The sequence below is a fragment of the Aythya ferina genome (genome assembly GCF_964211825.1).
Source record: "Aythya ferina genome assembly, chromosome: Z".
In the NCBI taxonomy this organism is placed as follows: domain Eukaryota; kingdom Metazoa; phylum Chordata; class Aves; order Anseriformes; family Anatidae; genus Aythya; species Aythya ferina.
Window position 1 is genome coordinate 25,385,770 of NC_140299.1, and position 17,812 is coordinate 25,403,581.

A 17,812-nucleotide genomic window follows, 5' to 3' on the forward strand; every position below is an offset into this window, starting at 1 on the left:
TTTACTTGTGTCGGTTAGAAAAAAGTGGCTTTTCATACAAGATAACATGTTTGGAATATAGATTTAAAATGGTTTTCCAGAGCTATAGCTTTTAGTTTGTAGAAAAAAAAAAAAAAAACAAAAAACACAACAGTACGTTGCTATCATGTGAGTCACATCATTTTCAGAAGACTTGAGACCACACAGTAATTTAAAGCTATGGCAAGAAAGTCAGCAAACATTGGCTTTAGCTGCTTTGTTGCCATATTTCCTAAGAGTTGGACTACCTTCATACTTTCTGTGTACTGATATATTTCAATACACTCCTCCTATACACAGCTGATTTGTTTCAGTTCAGATAATTAATTAAAGACTGTTGTCAGGCAACTGAACAATACCTGTGCTTTCCCACAGATGTATGTACTTAAGGAAAAGTCTTTGAACCCCTTAAAATATCACTCCTCTCACCCTACAGAAGATTACTTACAACTTCTCAGTCTCTGTAGGGACAGATTTTCTGCTTTCCTGATGCTAGCTACTCTACAAAACTGGTGTAGGTGAGTTAAAACAGTTGCCCTGCAGGTTACAAATTGGAACAAAAACCTAATTACAGGCATGTTCTCAGGACTTTCCTCAACTCCTAGGAATCCTGGACCCTTGTTTCTGCACCATTCTGTTCTGCATTGCTTGTTAGTTCAAGCCTTTTACCCGAGTATTTCCTTGTTCTTCAGTTTATTATTTTTCTAAAGGACCGTGGATAAATGTTCAACACGGATGATGTTTCTTCCTCAGAGAATACAATAGCGTGTTAATACTTAACACTGCCTGCGTATAAGACAGTGGAATTACATACAGATACAGCTGATATGTTGGACTTTCACTCATCTCCAAGTACTGATTCTTATGAGCCCAATGTACGTCAGAAGGCAGCAGCGGGCAGTACTCCAGAAAACTAAACCACAAAGCATGCCATGGTTTTCCAAAGCAAAAACTGCCTCCAGTATAAGCATAGTTAACCTCTCCCTTCCTCACACAAAAGCTTCACTTCCCACTTGATCTCCTGCCATATTGGAAGGCAACATTATGCAAGTAGGGGTTATCACAATATCGGCCATGAACTAATGAATGAGGTTACAGAAACAGAATTCTCCCCAAACTCCCAACTGCTCTTTCCTCCCTCCAGAAATAAAATTAAAAAAAAAAAAAAAGTGTGTCACAGGTTAAACCACAACACACATTCACATTCCAGTGGTATTATATGGGAAACTTTTAAATATATAAATATATTTTTAATATTGAATTACTTTGATTTAGATAAGTGTTTTTTAAGTCGTCTCACTTGAAGAATCTCTAGTGAGCTGAATAATAACAGGTACACAATGGGCTTGGGTCTATATCACTTCAAAAGCTTATTTTTTAAAATGCACAACTCCAACAGTTCCCAAATGTATTGATCAAGAGCCTGGGATTCTTCACAAAGGATGCTTAGGACACCAATATCATTTTTTAAAATCCATTTATTAATGCTACTTATGAATTGACATTGTAAATTACTGTTTTCTGCTTTGCTACCACTTCAGGGGTAATCCAGCTTTCGTTACCCAGTTTTGTGTCCAAGATGGAATAACTATGCCTAATAGATAGATCTATGCAGGCTAGTCCGTCTGACTCTGGGATTTCTTTTCTTCATATCTCTTAACATGGGTATTTAAAATGCCAAAATAAAAATCCATGCAATTGTGACTTGGGACTTCTCCCTGTGCTACATCCATGTCAGCATCATAAATAGAAAATACTTGGATGGACGGACCTGAAAATCAAGGCGTCCTATTTTTTTCTCCACCCGCACTTCAGTATTTTAGCATGTTCCTGTCTTTGCTAATGATAGGAAAGCTTCCTGAGGATTAGAAAATCCGAGATTCCCAATATAGGTGAACTTGTCACAGTCCTGCTCCATGCAGACATGATTTACTTCCAACCACTACCACAGAGGGATGCAGAAATGGTGCTGCTCTATCTAGATTGACATCTATAACCTTTAAGCCATTCCTTATACCAAACATAGAAACAGAGGGGACCCTCAGATGAAGAATGGTAATGATCCCGAGCATAGGAAGGATTAATGAACCTTCACCTTAGATAGAGCAGAGTATGTCTTCCTTTCTGGACTTTCTTTTCTGAGTTCTGAGTTTTGTTCTACAAGCTCACTCAACCCCCCAGATTTGTATGCCTGAATTGCTTTTGGTACAAATGACTGGCTCACTTTTGTCTTTCAAAATACAGCTAGAGGAGGCAGCAGGAATGTAACATGAGTGCCTAGCCTTTGAAAAGTAGCACACATCTCTCCTGGGCCTGAAAGAACTTATTTAACAACTTTCTAACTCCCAGAAGAGTCTGACCATGTGGATGTTGCATACATGTATTAATGATTCCACGACCATAGACCATACCTCCGCTCATTTCCTGGCTTAAGTGAGTATCTTATTGCTGATGATTTCCAATTTAAATAAATCTCTCATTATTTTATTGACTGGCAGGAAGGACTACTAATAGACTTGCAACCTAAATCAATTAGTACAGAATTTCATGACAAACTTTCCTGGTAAAACATGTGGAGCCTGTTTCCAAGGAGGTCAGTGAAAAAAATCCAAATTTCAGTGAGCAGAGGAACAGACACAGGATTGGAAGCAAAGAAATTATAAATCAGCTATCTCAGAATGACAAGAGCTTAAAAACAGTGAAGAAATTTTTGTTCTAACATTTTAAACAGTTCAATATTTTTTTCCAGTATGATTATCACCTCCTAGGTAACCTCCAGAGGAACCAACTATTAATCAAAGAATTATATTAAACAAAGAATTAAAGAAAGTCAATGGTATTTTCTTAAATCCTTTCTTTTCATGTAAATTAGTCATCATCAATTACCTTACTATCATAGCAGTACCATTAAGCAAAATGGACAGACCACTTTACTAAAGGTCCATCCTTTTATATCACCACTACAAAAATCTTTACCCCTCATGTGACTGAAGACCAACAGCCCCTGCAGTTTATGAATCATCAATAATTAAAAACACAACTACCGTAAAGATAAAAACTAATTAGCACATTAAAATCTTCTTGGATAATTATTCATTGTTCCAGAGAAACAACAGCAGCTGGAGCCAGCCAAGCTGTGAAGCATATTTGTTGGGAGTCCAGTCTCCTGGAAAGGCATGGGATGCACTGCTTGAGATGCTCTATATCATCAAACAGACACTAGGGGCTGCTGACACTGTTTGTGTCCTGAAGGTACTACCCACTACGTCTTCTTCCACTTTTACTTACTGACAGTCGTTATCAGCCACTGGACCTACTTGCATACTGATACAGCCCTTCCCTCACATCTCATTTTCACACCTCTGTCCCTTTGGTTTCTAATGAGTTACTCAACTGACCTCTCTTTCAGGCCTAGCTCTTACCACATGACTTCAACCCTCTGTCTCCATCTCCCCTTCATCAGGGCTCCTTTACATTTCTTTCCAGCTCACTTCCCATCCATATCTCTGGTGAGGTTTGATAGCTCAGCCTGTCTTTTGGCTTTTACCATTTCCATAATCTGTTATACCACTATTTTCAATCTTTTTTTTTTTTTTTTTTTTTTTTTTTTTTTTTTTTCCCCTGTCCAAACACTGGCCCTGAAAAGGATTACAATCAAATGTGACCTCTGCACTGGTCTCATCTTTAAATTCTCTCAGAGGCTTGAATTCCCTTAAGAGACAGAGGGGCAGCCAGGTCCTCTCCTGCTTTTCACCAGTGTTATGTATCTCTCTTCTTTCTCTTCTTTTATCTGTCTGTTCTTTAGAAGAACTACATCCTAAATTTTCTTCTATTATCGTTATTATTTTTTCAAATCTCTTCTGGTTCATTCACTTTTTTTTTTTTTTTTTTTTTTTTTTTTTCCTGTAGTTTTTAGGCTACTCTTTCTCTGTTTGGACTCTCTCATGTGCTTCCTTTATGAGCTTCAACTGTTACAGGGGATATTACTTGACCTGCAGAGCAATTTATGTGGATTGAAGTAGGAGCAAACTTACAGGAGAAAAATGAAGAGCTGTTTTCACTAAGATGTTGCCTCTGATTCAAGAAGTCCCTTAATCATAAGCTGGCAATGGCTGGGAGAATAAACAGGATAGATCACAACATGTTCCTCCCAGGGTTCCTGCTGCTGTAGATTTGGTCCTGAGCTAGATGATTTTTGTCATGACCTCCATGGCTTTCCCAAGCACCATTCTTCCCTGATTCATTCATTCAATCAGTTGCCTCAGTTAATTTCCTTTTCCCACCAACACAGTTGCTACCTCTGTTGTTACGTTCCCCACAGCCTTTCAGAGTGCTCCCACTTGACTTTTTATTCTTCCTTTTCTGTGGCTTCCAGTTGATTAGCGGCTTGGCTTCCCCAGGTGCTTACACCCTGCACTTCCTTGGCTCCCACTAGAGGGCTGCAAAACCGCTCCGCTCCACAACCTGCCTTCCTCAGTGCCAGCCAGCTGCCACCTTTCCACGGAGTCCAGAGGAGCATTAAATGTTTGGATTGCACAACCCTAAGGTTAATGGTAAGGTCATGCCACTTTATTAAGAGAAAATAATGACCAAACACATATAGTACTTAGAAGAAATTAGGTTTTATCCTTGTTGACTTAGCTGATTAGCCACTTCAAACTGCAAACTCTACAGGCATCCATAAGAGATGCTAATGGCTTACATCAGTATGTCATGAACAGCTTTTTCAGTGTTAAGCAGCAGATACACAGGAACTGTTAAAAAAAAAAAAAAAGAAATAAAAATCATACACATTTTGTACAGCTAATCTATTAATAACATATATGACATAACCTTTGCATAAGTCACAAATATTTGCAAAAACAGCAAGCATCAACTTTTCATGATGTATTTGAAACCAAGAAACCAAGGCTACTGTATACCCACAATCTATCAATAACCCATTCACAGGCTTCTGCTTGTGGCAATGCTGTGGAAATAACTGGATGTATGCCATAGTTTTTGTTGGTATAGATCAATGACTACAAATTCATGCATCTACTGCAATGACCACTAAATTGTCCAGGCTTTCATTTCAGCATAAAGAGACTCACATGCCTTTCCTTCCTCAGCTATTTTGAGCTCAGCTTCTCTTTGAGCTCCACTCAAGCAGAAATCTCTTAACTGTCTCTCTTTAGAGTCAAAGGTCAGCAGTACTCCACAGTCCTCTTTGAAGCCCACATCTGCTGCCTTTCACACCACTGTCACTGTATTGCTTGAAATCTAGTCCTACCCTGGCTTTCAGAAATCTCCACTACCCTAAGACCCTTTCTGCTTTTCTCTCCACCTCACAGAAGGTCCTCCCTCTAACTCTGGCAAAGAGTCTCAGGCTGTTTTTGCCTCCATACATATCACTGCAGGGATCGTACCTTAAAAATACTGACCAAAAGGTCCATTTAACTGGAATAGAAAACATAGATTTTCTCCTTTTCCCTGATCACAAGAAAGGAAAAAATCTTCAAAAACACAGCTCCTTGTAATTGTAAACCCTTCTACTTCTTACCACCCCATCCTTCACCCTATCTTTGCCCTTTGCTTGGGATGTCAGACAGTGGAGTCTACCAGTAAGTTTGCAAATTTACAGGTTTTCATGATCTTTGTGTTTTGACAATGCCCCCAAACAACAACAGAAAGTAACCCAAAAAGCAATGTCCCTAAATGCTAGACTGTTTGTAGATTTCACAAGGTTACAATAATGTCTCACTCCTCTCATCTCTGGCTCTGTTAACACTCTGTCACAACTGCAGGATACTCTGTTGAAGGCAGCAATACGATTTACAGTTTGTGTTGTGTGGTGCTTCAACAATGGTGTCTTGGTCTTTCACACAGATAATATAAGGATAACAGCAGATATTTATGGCTGTATTTTTTTGCTTTGTTGAAAAACAAACACACCCAGAGTCAGTATATGCCAAAAAAAAAAAAAAAAAAAAGTTTTTATTGTAACATCTTTTTTTGGTGGAGGTTTATTTCTTCAAATAGTATCTGCATATTTGGATTCTTCACTGAAATTTATTATCCCAATTTATGCTTTTTCAGTCCAAGGAAATGTTAATGCAATTTATAGTTAAAAAAAAAAAAAAGGCAAAACCCATATTCACATATATTTGGTATAGAGCATTAAGGATGGAAGACACAACCAACTTTTTTCAAACATAGATATACTAAAACTCTATACTAAAGCCCTGAATATTTACAAAAGTGGTATTTCCCATGATTTCTGTTATCAGTTCAGCTCTTATTACTACAGAAAATACAATCAGAACCTCTTTAAGAGAATTGGTGAATTTTTTGGAAACAATCTCCTTTTTTATTCACATTTGTTCATTTCCACATTGCAGCAAATGGGATCTTTCTGTTTGAAATTCAGGTCTGGTTTTTTGTTCCCAAAACTTTTACATTCAGAAGAGTGTTGCTAGCAGGTCAAAGGAGGTGATCCTCCCCCTTTATTCAGCCCTGGTGAGGTCACACCTGGAGTGTTGTGTCCAGTTCTGGGCTGCCCAGCACAAGAAGGACATGGAGCTACTGGAGTGAGTTCAGAGGAGGGCTATGAAGACGATGAGAGGACTGAAGCACCTGTCATATGAGAACAGGCTGAGAGAGCCGGGCCTGTTTAGCCTGGAAAAGAGAAGGCTGAGGGGAAACCTCATCAATGTGTATAAATAGCTGAGGGAAGGGTGCCAAGAGGATGGAGCACAGACTGAAGCACAGGAGGTTCTGGCTGAACATGAGAGGGCATTTCTATACTGTGAGGCTGACAGAGCACTGGCACAGGTTGCCCAGAGAGGCTGTGGAGTCCCCTTCTCTGGAGACGTTCAAAACCTGCCTGGATGCCATCCTGTGCCTTGTACTTTAGGCAATCCTATTTGGCAGTGGGGTTGGACCATGCTGCCTCTAGAAGTCCCTTCCAACCTCAGCCATCCTCTGATTCTTTTGGTTAGATTGCATAATGCCACTTGTTTTTAAGACGGTGTTATTTAAAATGTAGTACCTCCTATAACTTAATGCTATATAAAAAAAACCAACATATCAACACCTGTTTTACAATATACTCCATGAAAAGTAGTATTAAACAGTTTCACAACACAACACTAACATAAGCATAGTTTTTTACTATTAATTTAGCTCTTATTTAGGAGGCCTGAGAACTAAGGCAACTTAGTTTTAATTCACATAGTGTAGCGTTTCATGCATCTAATGATTTAATCATATAAAGCTTATCTGTAAGTCAGGAACATTTTACTGTGCAGTTTTGAACATACTCTTCACATATATGCAAGCACTCATGATCCACAATATATTGACCTCTTACAGACACTATATATGATTTTATTGATAAGCCACAGAGCTCAAAATTTCCTTAGTTAAAAAAATAAAAATAAAAAAATGCATATTTTACTTACTTAGCTATCATGCATACAACTATTCAGTGACAAGTGGGGCAAATCGTCAGCTCGGGACTCCACAAACTGAGGCATACAACATTAAAAAACTTCAGTACCCAGGCAATAAAATGAGACCCAAATCCACAAAGACAGGTAGGTCTGGCAGGCTCTCTCTTAGTTTCATGCATCCTGCTCAAATACAGAGAACATGAATGTGCAGCTGGTTCTCCTGCTTTCCCAACACAAGCATAACTAGGGTGAAGCCCTCTCAATGCCTCCTATTAAAAACTCTTCCCTTCCATGACCACTCTTCTAGGATACACAGCATGTCTCTCACTGCATCCTCTCCCTCACCCATGATCCTTGCATTCCTTTTTTGCAGTGACCTGTGCCTGAACAGAGACCTTAAGCACTGCCTAACTTTCTCTCTCACCTCCCTCTCACCTTGCCTTGTAGGTGAGCACTCATCTCAAAGAGAGGAATTTGAAATGTTTAAGCTAGGCTGGGCACTGGCTACCATATACCAGATACACCAGCCCGCTGCTGTCCCTGCATGTCCCATGTCTACAACAGAATTTTGTAGAATTACATATATTGGATGATTAAGATTTTTTTTTTTTTTTTTTTTTTTTTTTTTTTTTTTTTGAGTTTGGTTCCCAAAGTCTGCTCCTAAAACTGATCCTGTGCAAAGCTACAAAGATCTGTCTAATCAGAGGCAGTTTCAGGAACAGATGTTAAGATTTCTATCTTTCTTCCTTCATCCTCATTCCACTTGATATGTTTTCCTGGCTTGTATCTCAAATAAGAAATTATGAAAATAAGGATTTGAAAACAGAGATTTGTTTCCTCTTTATCTCTCAGCTTATTTTTCCCCTGCAAAATAATTCATCTATTTTGAAGCAATTATGGACAATCATGAGAGCACAATCTTCCTGTTTCAATCTAAAATCAGTGGCAAGGTAAAGGAAGGAAAGCAAACCAATGAGATGCACTAAACCTATGAAAGACATGGAAGAGAGGGGGGGATGAGGGCAGCTGGCATAAACAGGTCACAAAACCTGTATCCTTAAGAGGAAAAGAATTGAGGAAGACAAAATGTACCAGCAGCAAATTGCTAGTGATTTTAGCCAAACTCTTGAACAAGCAAGGTGACACTAGTGATATAATTCTGTGGGCTTTAATAGAACAAATGTACAACTGATATAAAATTAAAACTGAAGCAAGAATATTATATTAGGACTTTCTGCATTCTGTTCAGATATTGGTAAGCAGCTTCTTTATAAATACATTATCATAGGAGGAAGCAGAACATGTAAGTATAAAGTGTAAATCACCCTAGCTTGGTGATTACTTTGCTAATTTGACCATTTGCCCTCTTCACAGCAGTATGTGAGCACATACTGCTCACAGCAATAGTTGCTTTGAGATCTGTCAAGGGAAGGCAAGATATAAAAATCCCACAGTCCATACTGTCCTGTGTCACATTTACTACAATAATTTGTAAATTAATACTTTCATCAGAATCTGAAACCAATCCCCCAGGTTTGTACATAAAATGTGTTACCACACACATTTTTCTTTCTGGATTGAAGGCCCGTTGTCTGCACATTATTCCTACTAACGCCATGATGCTGGTTCTTGATGTTAGCAAAAAATAGATTTGTTGTCCAAGTAAAGACTCAACTTCTCCGCAGTTGGTTAAACCCAGTTGATTAGGACATACCTTAATGAAAACCTACAAATATCTGGGGGAAGATTTCTAAACGTATACCCCTGTCCTTTTAAAGGCTTGGTCAGGAACAGCCAATATTGGTCCTACCAAATCTATCTTGCCCCAACATCCTATTTCTAGAAGTGACCAACAGGAGATGACAAACTGAAGAAAGGGAGAACAGGGCAAGCACAATGACACTGTGCCTTATATACCTCTAAGCTCAATACTGATAGCTCATCTAAGCTTATGCTTTCCTTACAGAAAAGCCATGCTTATTCTTCTCCAGCACACCGTATTATCCAATTACCTATGACACCTACCTGTGTTACATTTTATAGATTGACATAGCATCTTGCTCAGATGGAAACATAATGTAGTTCCTACATGATTTTTTGAACCCTCTATGGAAAGCTAACATGTTATTATCCAATTTTCACTCCTCTGTCACTGACACCAGTTTAAAGAACAGATGACACATCATAGTTAGTAGTTAGTAGTTCAGCAATTTCAGATTTATGTTCCTTCTGAATTCCTGGGTAAATATGTGATTCTGTAATATGCCTGGCAATATTTCCTCCTTCTCCTCCTCCCCACAGCAGAACAATAACAGGTTTGCATCCCTAGATCTGCTACTCCAATGTCTCTCAAGAGCAGTGTGCCCAGAAGACAGCTGGCTCAGATGACTTGTCAGCAGTCATGTGCATTGCTTGAGAAGGAGACGGCCTCAAAAGATGTAGTTATCATTATCAGCTTACTCACTATCAGAGATGTTTTTATACCAATGCCATAACAACTATAACAAAAATCACAGAAACACAGAATATCCTGAGTTGGAAGGGACCCATAAGGATCATCAAGTCCAACTCCTGGTACCACACAGGTCTACCCAGAAGTTTAGACCATGTGGCTAAGTGCACAGTCCAATCACTTCTTAAATTCAGACAGGCTTGATGAAGTGACTACTTCACTGGGGACTGTTCCAGTGTGCAACCTCAGTGAAGAACCTCTTCCTGATGTCCAGCCTAAACCTCCTCTGCCTCAGCTTAACACCATTCCTACGGGTCCTAGCACTGGTGTTTATGGAGAATAGCTCAGTGCCTGCCACTCCACTCCCCCTCACGAGGAAGTTGTAGACTGCAATTAGGTCCCACCTCAGCCTCTTCTTCTCCAGGCTGAAAAGGCCAAGTGACCTCAGCCGCCCCTTATACGTCTTCCCCTCTAGGCCCTTCACCATCTTCGTCGCCCTCCTCTGGACACTCTCCAACAGTTTAATGTCCTTCTTGTGCTGTGGTGCCCAGAACTGCACACAGTACTCAAGGTGAGGCCGCACTGGCGCAGAGTAGAGTGGGACAATCACCTCCCTCGACCGACTAGCAATGCTGTGCTTGATGCACCCCAGGATATGGTTGGCCTTCCTGGCTGCCAGGGCACACTGCTGGCTCATATCCTGCTAACCACATTCTGTTAAACACAACCCCCAGATCCCTCTCTGCGGGGCTGCTCTCCAGCATCTTGTTGCCCAGTCTCTACGTATAGCCAGGGTTGCCCCTTCCCAGGCGCAGGACCTGGAACTTTTTTTTGTTAAACTTCATGTGGTTGGTGATTGCTCAACTCTCCAATCTGTCCAGATCTCTCTGCAAGGCCTTTCCACCCTCAGCCAAGTCTACAACTCCTCCAAGTTTGGTGTCATTGGCAAATTTGCTCAAAACACCTTCTAGTCCTACATCCAAATCGCTTATAAAAACATTGAAGAGGACTGTCCCTAAAATGGAGCCTTGAGGGACCCCACTAGTGACCATCCACCAGCCCGATGTGGCCCCATTAACCACCACTCCTTGAGCCCTGCCTGTCAGCCAATTGCTCACCCATCGGATGACGTTTTTGTTTAGCTGTATGCTGGACAGTTTGTCCAGTAGAATCCTATGGGAAACAGTGTCAAAAGCTTTGCTGAAGTCCAAAAAAATCACATCAGCTGGTTTCCCTTGATCAACTAGATGGGTGACCTTATCATAAAAGGAAATCAAATTTGTTAGGCAGGACCTACCCCTCATATAAATAAATTTTAGTAGGTAAAATACCCAGCCAGGAAAACATCTAAATGCAAACTATTGTATCACACTCTGATACCAAATAGTTTTCTTTCAAGAAATTCTATCCTTGATGGATCCTATCTTTCTTGCTCTAAATTCAGCATTGATTTAAAAAAAAATAATCGTATTCCTTAATGGGATTCCAAGTCAATGTTTAATTTACTAACTTTTGATGAGAAAGCTTCCTTCTTACATTAAACTGATCTTAGCTATTGCAAACTTCTTAGTCATCTGTTTAAGTAGAAGTTTAAAGGTGTATTTACTTAGAACTGGCTAGATATCTGTACTATAGGAGTACAATATTTGAGAAACCAAATTGACTGTGACAAGGTGTCATTTCAAGGTACTACTTACTACAGATGCTGTTAATTCATTAAAACAAACAAACAAACAAACAAACATCAGCAACAGAAAAAAAAACACAACTCTACCCTTCAACAGAGTTGGGCACAAGTCATTTTTATCAGGGAATAAGTCAAGGCAAAAATCTAATGCCTTGTTTTCCAACAGTATTTTGACTAAGAATTTTGACTAGGTTTTCCTGTTCACAGAGCAGCAAAGCACAAAAATTTGGAGCATACCTTTCCCCACTGACTATCTACAGGGTCTCAAGGTCTGCAACAGGAGGAAACTTCCTCTCTTCCTTCGCAGTATTCAGAACCTGAATAGAATGAAGGGCCTCAACTAATGCTTAGAGATGCCTGATGTAATCCCAACGAGTAAAGAATCACTGGCTTGAAGGGACCTTTGAAGGTTATCAAATTGCTTCAACTGGTGCTATCATAACACTAGATCAGGTCAACCATGCCTTTGTCTACGCCTTCTCAGCATGACTGCTGCTCAGGCCATCACCTCCTAGACTGTACTGATGAGAAAGGAATTAAAATCCACAGACTGTCCAAGAGCATTTGTATTGGGTTCACAAGGCAAAGGTTTGGTAGTGAGGGGCTGCAGGGTGGCCTCTGTGAGCAGAGCCCAGCAGCTGCCCCCATGCCAGATCAGAGCCAGCTCCAGACAGCTCCAAAAGGAACCCGCTGCTGGACAGAGCTGAGCCAGGGAGGAACACTGGGTGAGCCTCTGGGAGAGCAGATGGAAGAAAGGGGGAAAAAACTGCTGTGCAACAGCAGCTGGGAGAGAGGAGTGAGAAAGTATGAGCGAAGCAGCCCTGCAGCCCCCAGGTGAGTGCAGCAGGAGGGCAGGAGGTGCTGCAGGCAGGCAGCAGCAGTTCCCCTGCGGGCTGTGCAGGGAGAGGCCCCTGGTGGAGCAGGCTGTCCCCCTGCAGCCCATGGGTCCCACATGGAGCAGATCTCCACGCTGCAGCCCCCCATGGGTGGAGGAGCCCCCGGTGGAGCAGGGGCAGAGGGTGACTGTGAAGGAGCGGCAGAGACGAAACATTAGGGACTGACCACAGCCCCCATTCCCTATTCCCCTGTGCTACTTGACAGGAGGAAGTAGGAGACAGTGGATGGGGGTAAAATGTTTTTAGTTTTCTTTTAGTTTCTCACTGTTTTAGTCTGTTAATGATAGGTAATATATTATATTAATCTCCCTAGTAAGAGTCTGTTTTGCCTGTGACAGTAATTGGTGAGCAATCTCCCTGTCCTTATCTCAACCCTTGAGTCTTTTTCCATTACATTTTATCTCCCTCTTCTTTTGAGGAGAGTGGGGGAGCAGCTACGGCACAGTTTAGTTGCCCAGCAGGGTAAAACCAACACGGCATTCATTAACTTGTGAACTACTGTGTAAGAGAGAAATATCTGCTGTCATAATGTAGTCCCGCTGTATTTCACTCCTTCTACCTACCTATAACATTGACCAAATTTGCACTTTCTTTAGCAAAAAATGAAAACAAATTTCATTTTAAAGTCCTTTTAAAAATGAATAGTGAACTTCTATGGATTCCTTTAGAGATATTAATCTTCAGTAACTCTTAGTATAATTACTGGGGCAAGTTCACAGACGATGCCTTCTTTGAGAGTAATACAATTCCATGCTTTAATCCAGCAGCACACAAGTAATAAAGAGTAATAAATTGAATTAACAAGTAATAAATTCATTTCACAAACAGCATAGTTTTTAGACTTGTGGAAATAAAACCAATTACAGAATACTGTTCACAATCACATTTTTATTTTGAATGCTGACTTTGTCAGCATAAGTTTCTCCGACAGTGTACTTAGCACATAACATTTCAGGTTATGTTAGTGTGCTTGCAGGGGGATACTAGACACAGGAAAAACAAACTTTTTCAAATGTTTGTCAAAGTAAGTAGAATACGCCCAAGACTTGTGGATCTCAGCATGAAGAGACTTCTTGCTGTAATTTGATTTGTTATTACTGTCCACTCTCAAGTTAGTAAGAAAATGAGTTACACACATTATATCCAGTCAAACCTCATTACATCAATCTTGCGGAACACCACAGCAACTAAGTCTGAACTGTTTCAGAAATATGATATGAAATATGATATAGTATGATATGAAATACTGATGTTTAAGAGAAACATTGGTGTTTAGACAAGAGCAAATTCCAGAAGTATAGACACAGCAAGATTTTAAAATCAATCTTATATTCACCTTTGCAAGTTCAGCTAGTCAAAAAAGCACCCACCACGAGGAAACAAAGGACCGAACCAAACAACTTCGTACTTCCACTTAGATTTAAGGCGAACCCACACTTTCAATACTGTATGTCATCTTTTGTTCCCTTAAGTTAACAAAAAATAGAAAAAAAATAGAGAGAAAGTAACAAGAATAACCATGGATATTCCAAGACATCCCCAGAGAACTAAAAAGACAAGTCTTTGTCCACCAGAAGGAAACGTAGCCAAGGAGGAACACAATAGGCATCTATAAAACCATGAATGTTGTAGAGCTGTATGACAAATGACTCACCAATATTCTTCGCAATACAATAAATACAAAACTTTCACTTCAATTATTAGGCCAGTGGAGAGGGTGCTGTTCAAAAGCAATTGATCAAAATTTACCAAAGGTAGTTCCCTGTATTGCCATGAAAGAAACATGACAGTAGGATCATAACCACAACTCAGAATTATTTTAAAAATTTTCCAAAGATTGGCCAAGAGATAAAAACATCAGGAGGCATACATTAGAAGTGTGGTCTGCTCAGCCTTTGCTCCAGAGCCTGTTCTGCTCTCTCCATCTCCCACTGAACTATCAAAACAGATTTCAAGTTTCTGTGCTGTGTTACTGGACTCTACAGTGTCTGTAAGAATTTGCTGGAAGACAGATATCATTTTGAAATTCCTCCTGTAAGTTAGCAAAGAAGGAAGTTAAATATTTTAATATGATATATAATTCAGGGGTTTTCCACAACTCTACTTTTACGAAAAAAGTAGAAATCTGTCTCTTTTCTCTTAATTCAATGTAACACTGCCATTGGCTACTGGTGTTGGAGGATTTTTTTTTAATTTAAGAGTATTTTGACAAGTGTGTTCTTAAACAATTTAACCCTGCTCCTACAGTAGTAGATACCCTACCTTGTTTCTTACCCAAGGAGAAAATTTCAGCTATTTTGGCTTCCACTATTCATCTATTGTAAACTATACAGTATTTTACTGAAAATCATTAAATTCAGATTAACCAGAATTCACAGGTTCTTTCTTCCCTTCAAAATCACTAAGATTATGCCTCTCAGTATACGGAAAGCAGTTGGGAGCAGAGCCTCAAGTACTGGTTTGCAAATGCACACACAGGTATTGTGAACTCTACATCAAAGGCTAAAAGGAAGACAACATTTTCCCCCTAAGGTATGCATGGCTTTTAGTCTACCTCTTCTCCAGTGTTATTCAATGCAGATACTACCTACTATCTATCAATATTAAGGTTGGGCAATTAGCAGACTTATTGTTTCAGAGACGCATGGCGAACACCAGCATCAGAACTTTGATTAGTATCACCTCCACTTATCTCATATCTCAGGTGGGCATAGCTGAAAAGACCACCTTCCAGGTTGAGCAAGGTCCATTTCTATTTTCTTTTGCCAGCTACCAAAAGGCATCCACTTATTATCTCAGACCAAAGTCAACACAATATTCCTCTTGCTGGGACACAGAAAACACAAAAATGGAATAAAGATGTTGTGCTGAGTGCTGGTCACTTCTTGAAGCTTTCTGAATTTTCTTTCCCTTAGAAAACATAGATAGGAACTTTGATCTAAGTTGTACAAAATTATCAAAATAAACATAATTAAAGAATAGGGTATTCCTCACTTTCTTCAAAAACATAATGTTGTCTCGTCCCTCTTCTCAACTCTGTCATGAAGCCAGGCAGTGTTTGCTTTGCAGTTCCTCTGTCTTTCTTGTTTGAGTTTGGGGTCAGATAGATTGAGTCAATTAGTTCAGCCTTGTAATCCAAATTTCAGCATCCAAAAGGTATGCCCTGAAATTATACCTAGATATTATTAAAATAAAAGCAAATAAACAAAACCCTCCAAAAAAATCCAAACCTCCAAATTCCAAATCATAATACCATCACCAAATAAAGCAAAAATCATTATCTTCCTGAGTTTCCATGATAATATACACATGTAAAAGTGTATGTACACTTTTTCCATTACAATCTAACATTGACTCTAAAATCTAGAAATAGCATTTTTCAAGGGATGTAACGAGTAGCAAGTAGAGATTCTATAGGTACATTGACCAGAAAAGAAAGGCCAAAGAGAGTGTACCCATTCTGATAAACGAGAAGGGACAGCTGGTAACAACAGAGATGGAGAAGGCTGGGTTCTTTGCCTCAGCCTTCACTGCCAGTCAGGCTTCCCACGTCTCTCATTTCCCTGAAACTTTGGGCAGGGGCTGGGGAGCAAAGTAAGTGAAGAGCAGGTTAGAGACCACCTGATGAAACTGGACATAAGTCTATGGGGCCCAATGACATGCATCCCAGAGTCCTAAGGGAACTGTCTGATGGAGTTGCCAAGCCTCTCTCCATCATATCTGAAAAGTCCTGGCAGTCAGGTGAAGTCTGAAACTGGTGACTGGAAAAAGGGAAACATCACCCCCATTTTTTAAAGGGGTAGAAAGGAGGACCCAGGGAACTACAGACTGGTGAGCCTCACCTCTGTGCCTGGCAAGATCACAGAATGAATCCTCCTGGAAGCAATGTCAAGGTACATGCAGGACAAGGAGGTGATCCAGGACAGCCAGCATGGCTTCACCAAGGGCAAATTGTGCCTGACCAATCTGGTGGCCTTCTGTGATGGAGTGACTGCACCAGTTGACAAGAGGAGACTGACCAATGTCATCTGTCTGGACTTCTCTAAGGCTTTTGACATGGTCTCATGCAAAATCCTTAACTCTAAATTGGAGAGAGATGTATTTGAAAGGGGGATAATTCAGTGAAAAAGGAGTTGGCTTGAAGGCCATACCCAGAGAGCAGCGGTCAATGGCTCCCTGTCCAGGTGGAGGCTGATGAGAAGTGGTCTCCCTCAGGGGACCATCATGGGGCTGGTGCTGTTTAATATCTTTACCAACGACACAGACAGTGGAAACAAGTGCACCCTCAGCAAGTTTGCAGATGACACTAAGCTGAGTGGTGCAGTCAATACGACAGAAGGAGGCGATGCCATCCAAAGGGACCTGGACAAGCTTGAGAAGCTAATGAGGTTCAACAAGTCCAAGGGAAAGGTGTTGCACCTGGGTCGGGGCAATTCTGGACATGAGCACAGACTGGGAGACAAACTCATTGAGAGCACCCCTGCAAAGAAGGACTTGGGGGTTCTGGAGGATGAAAAGCTCAGCATGAGCCAGCAGTGCGTGCTTGTAGCCCAGAAGGCCAACTGTGTCCTGGGCTGCATCAACAAAGGAGTGGCCAGCACATGGAGGAGATGATTGTCCCCACCTGCTGTGCCTTTGTGAGGTCCCACTTGGAGTGCTGTGTCCAGGACTGGAGGCCCCAGCATGAGAAGGATATGAACCTGTTAGAGCATATCCAGAGGAGGGCCACAAAGATGATCACAGGGCTGGAGCACCTGTGCTATGAAGAAAGACTGGGAGAGCTGGGGCTGTTCAGCCTGGAGAAGGCTCCAGGGAGACCTCATTGCAGTTTTTCATTATTTAAAAAGGGTGCAATAAAAAAGACAGAGAATGACTTGGGCAGATAGTGATAGGACAAATGGTAACGGCTTTAAACTAAAAGAGGGTGGATTTAGATGAGATGTTTACTCAGAGGTACTCGAACAGGTTGCACAGAGAAGCTGTGGATGCCCCATCCCTGGGGGTGCTCAAGGCAAGGCTGGATGGGGCTTTGAGCAACCTGGTCTGGTGGGAGGTGTCCCTGCAGAGGGGTTGGAACTAGATGATCTTTAAGATCCCTTCCAACCCAAACCATTCTGTGATTCTATGATTCTATAATTTAAATATATGTCAAAATCAATTACTTTGCTGTTGATTCTTTAACAGAAATACAGATAGAAGAATTATTCCTAGGGTAGACTCTATCATCTAAAGTATCAAGAGTGAGGTTCTCTCACATAAAAATTGAATCTCCAGCTCAACACTTCCTTCTATTATGCATTACAAGTTATCAATATGAAAGTCTGCC

The 17,812-nt window shown here is 40.6% G+C and overlaps 1 protein-coding gene across 10 annotated transcripts in view; it reads right to left on the minus strand.

Annotated features, from left to right (window-relative positions):
• The window catches only part of PDE8B (phosphodiesterase 8B), a 93,199-nt gene that overhangs the window by 44,416 nt on the left and 30,971 nt on the right, over positions 1-17,812 (minus strand). The window lies entirely within an intron of this gene.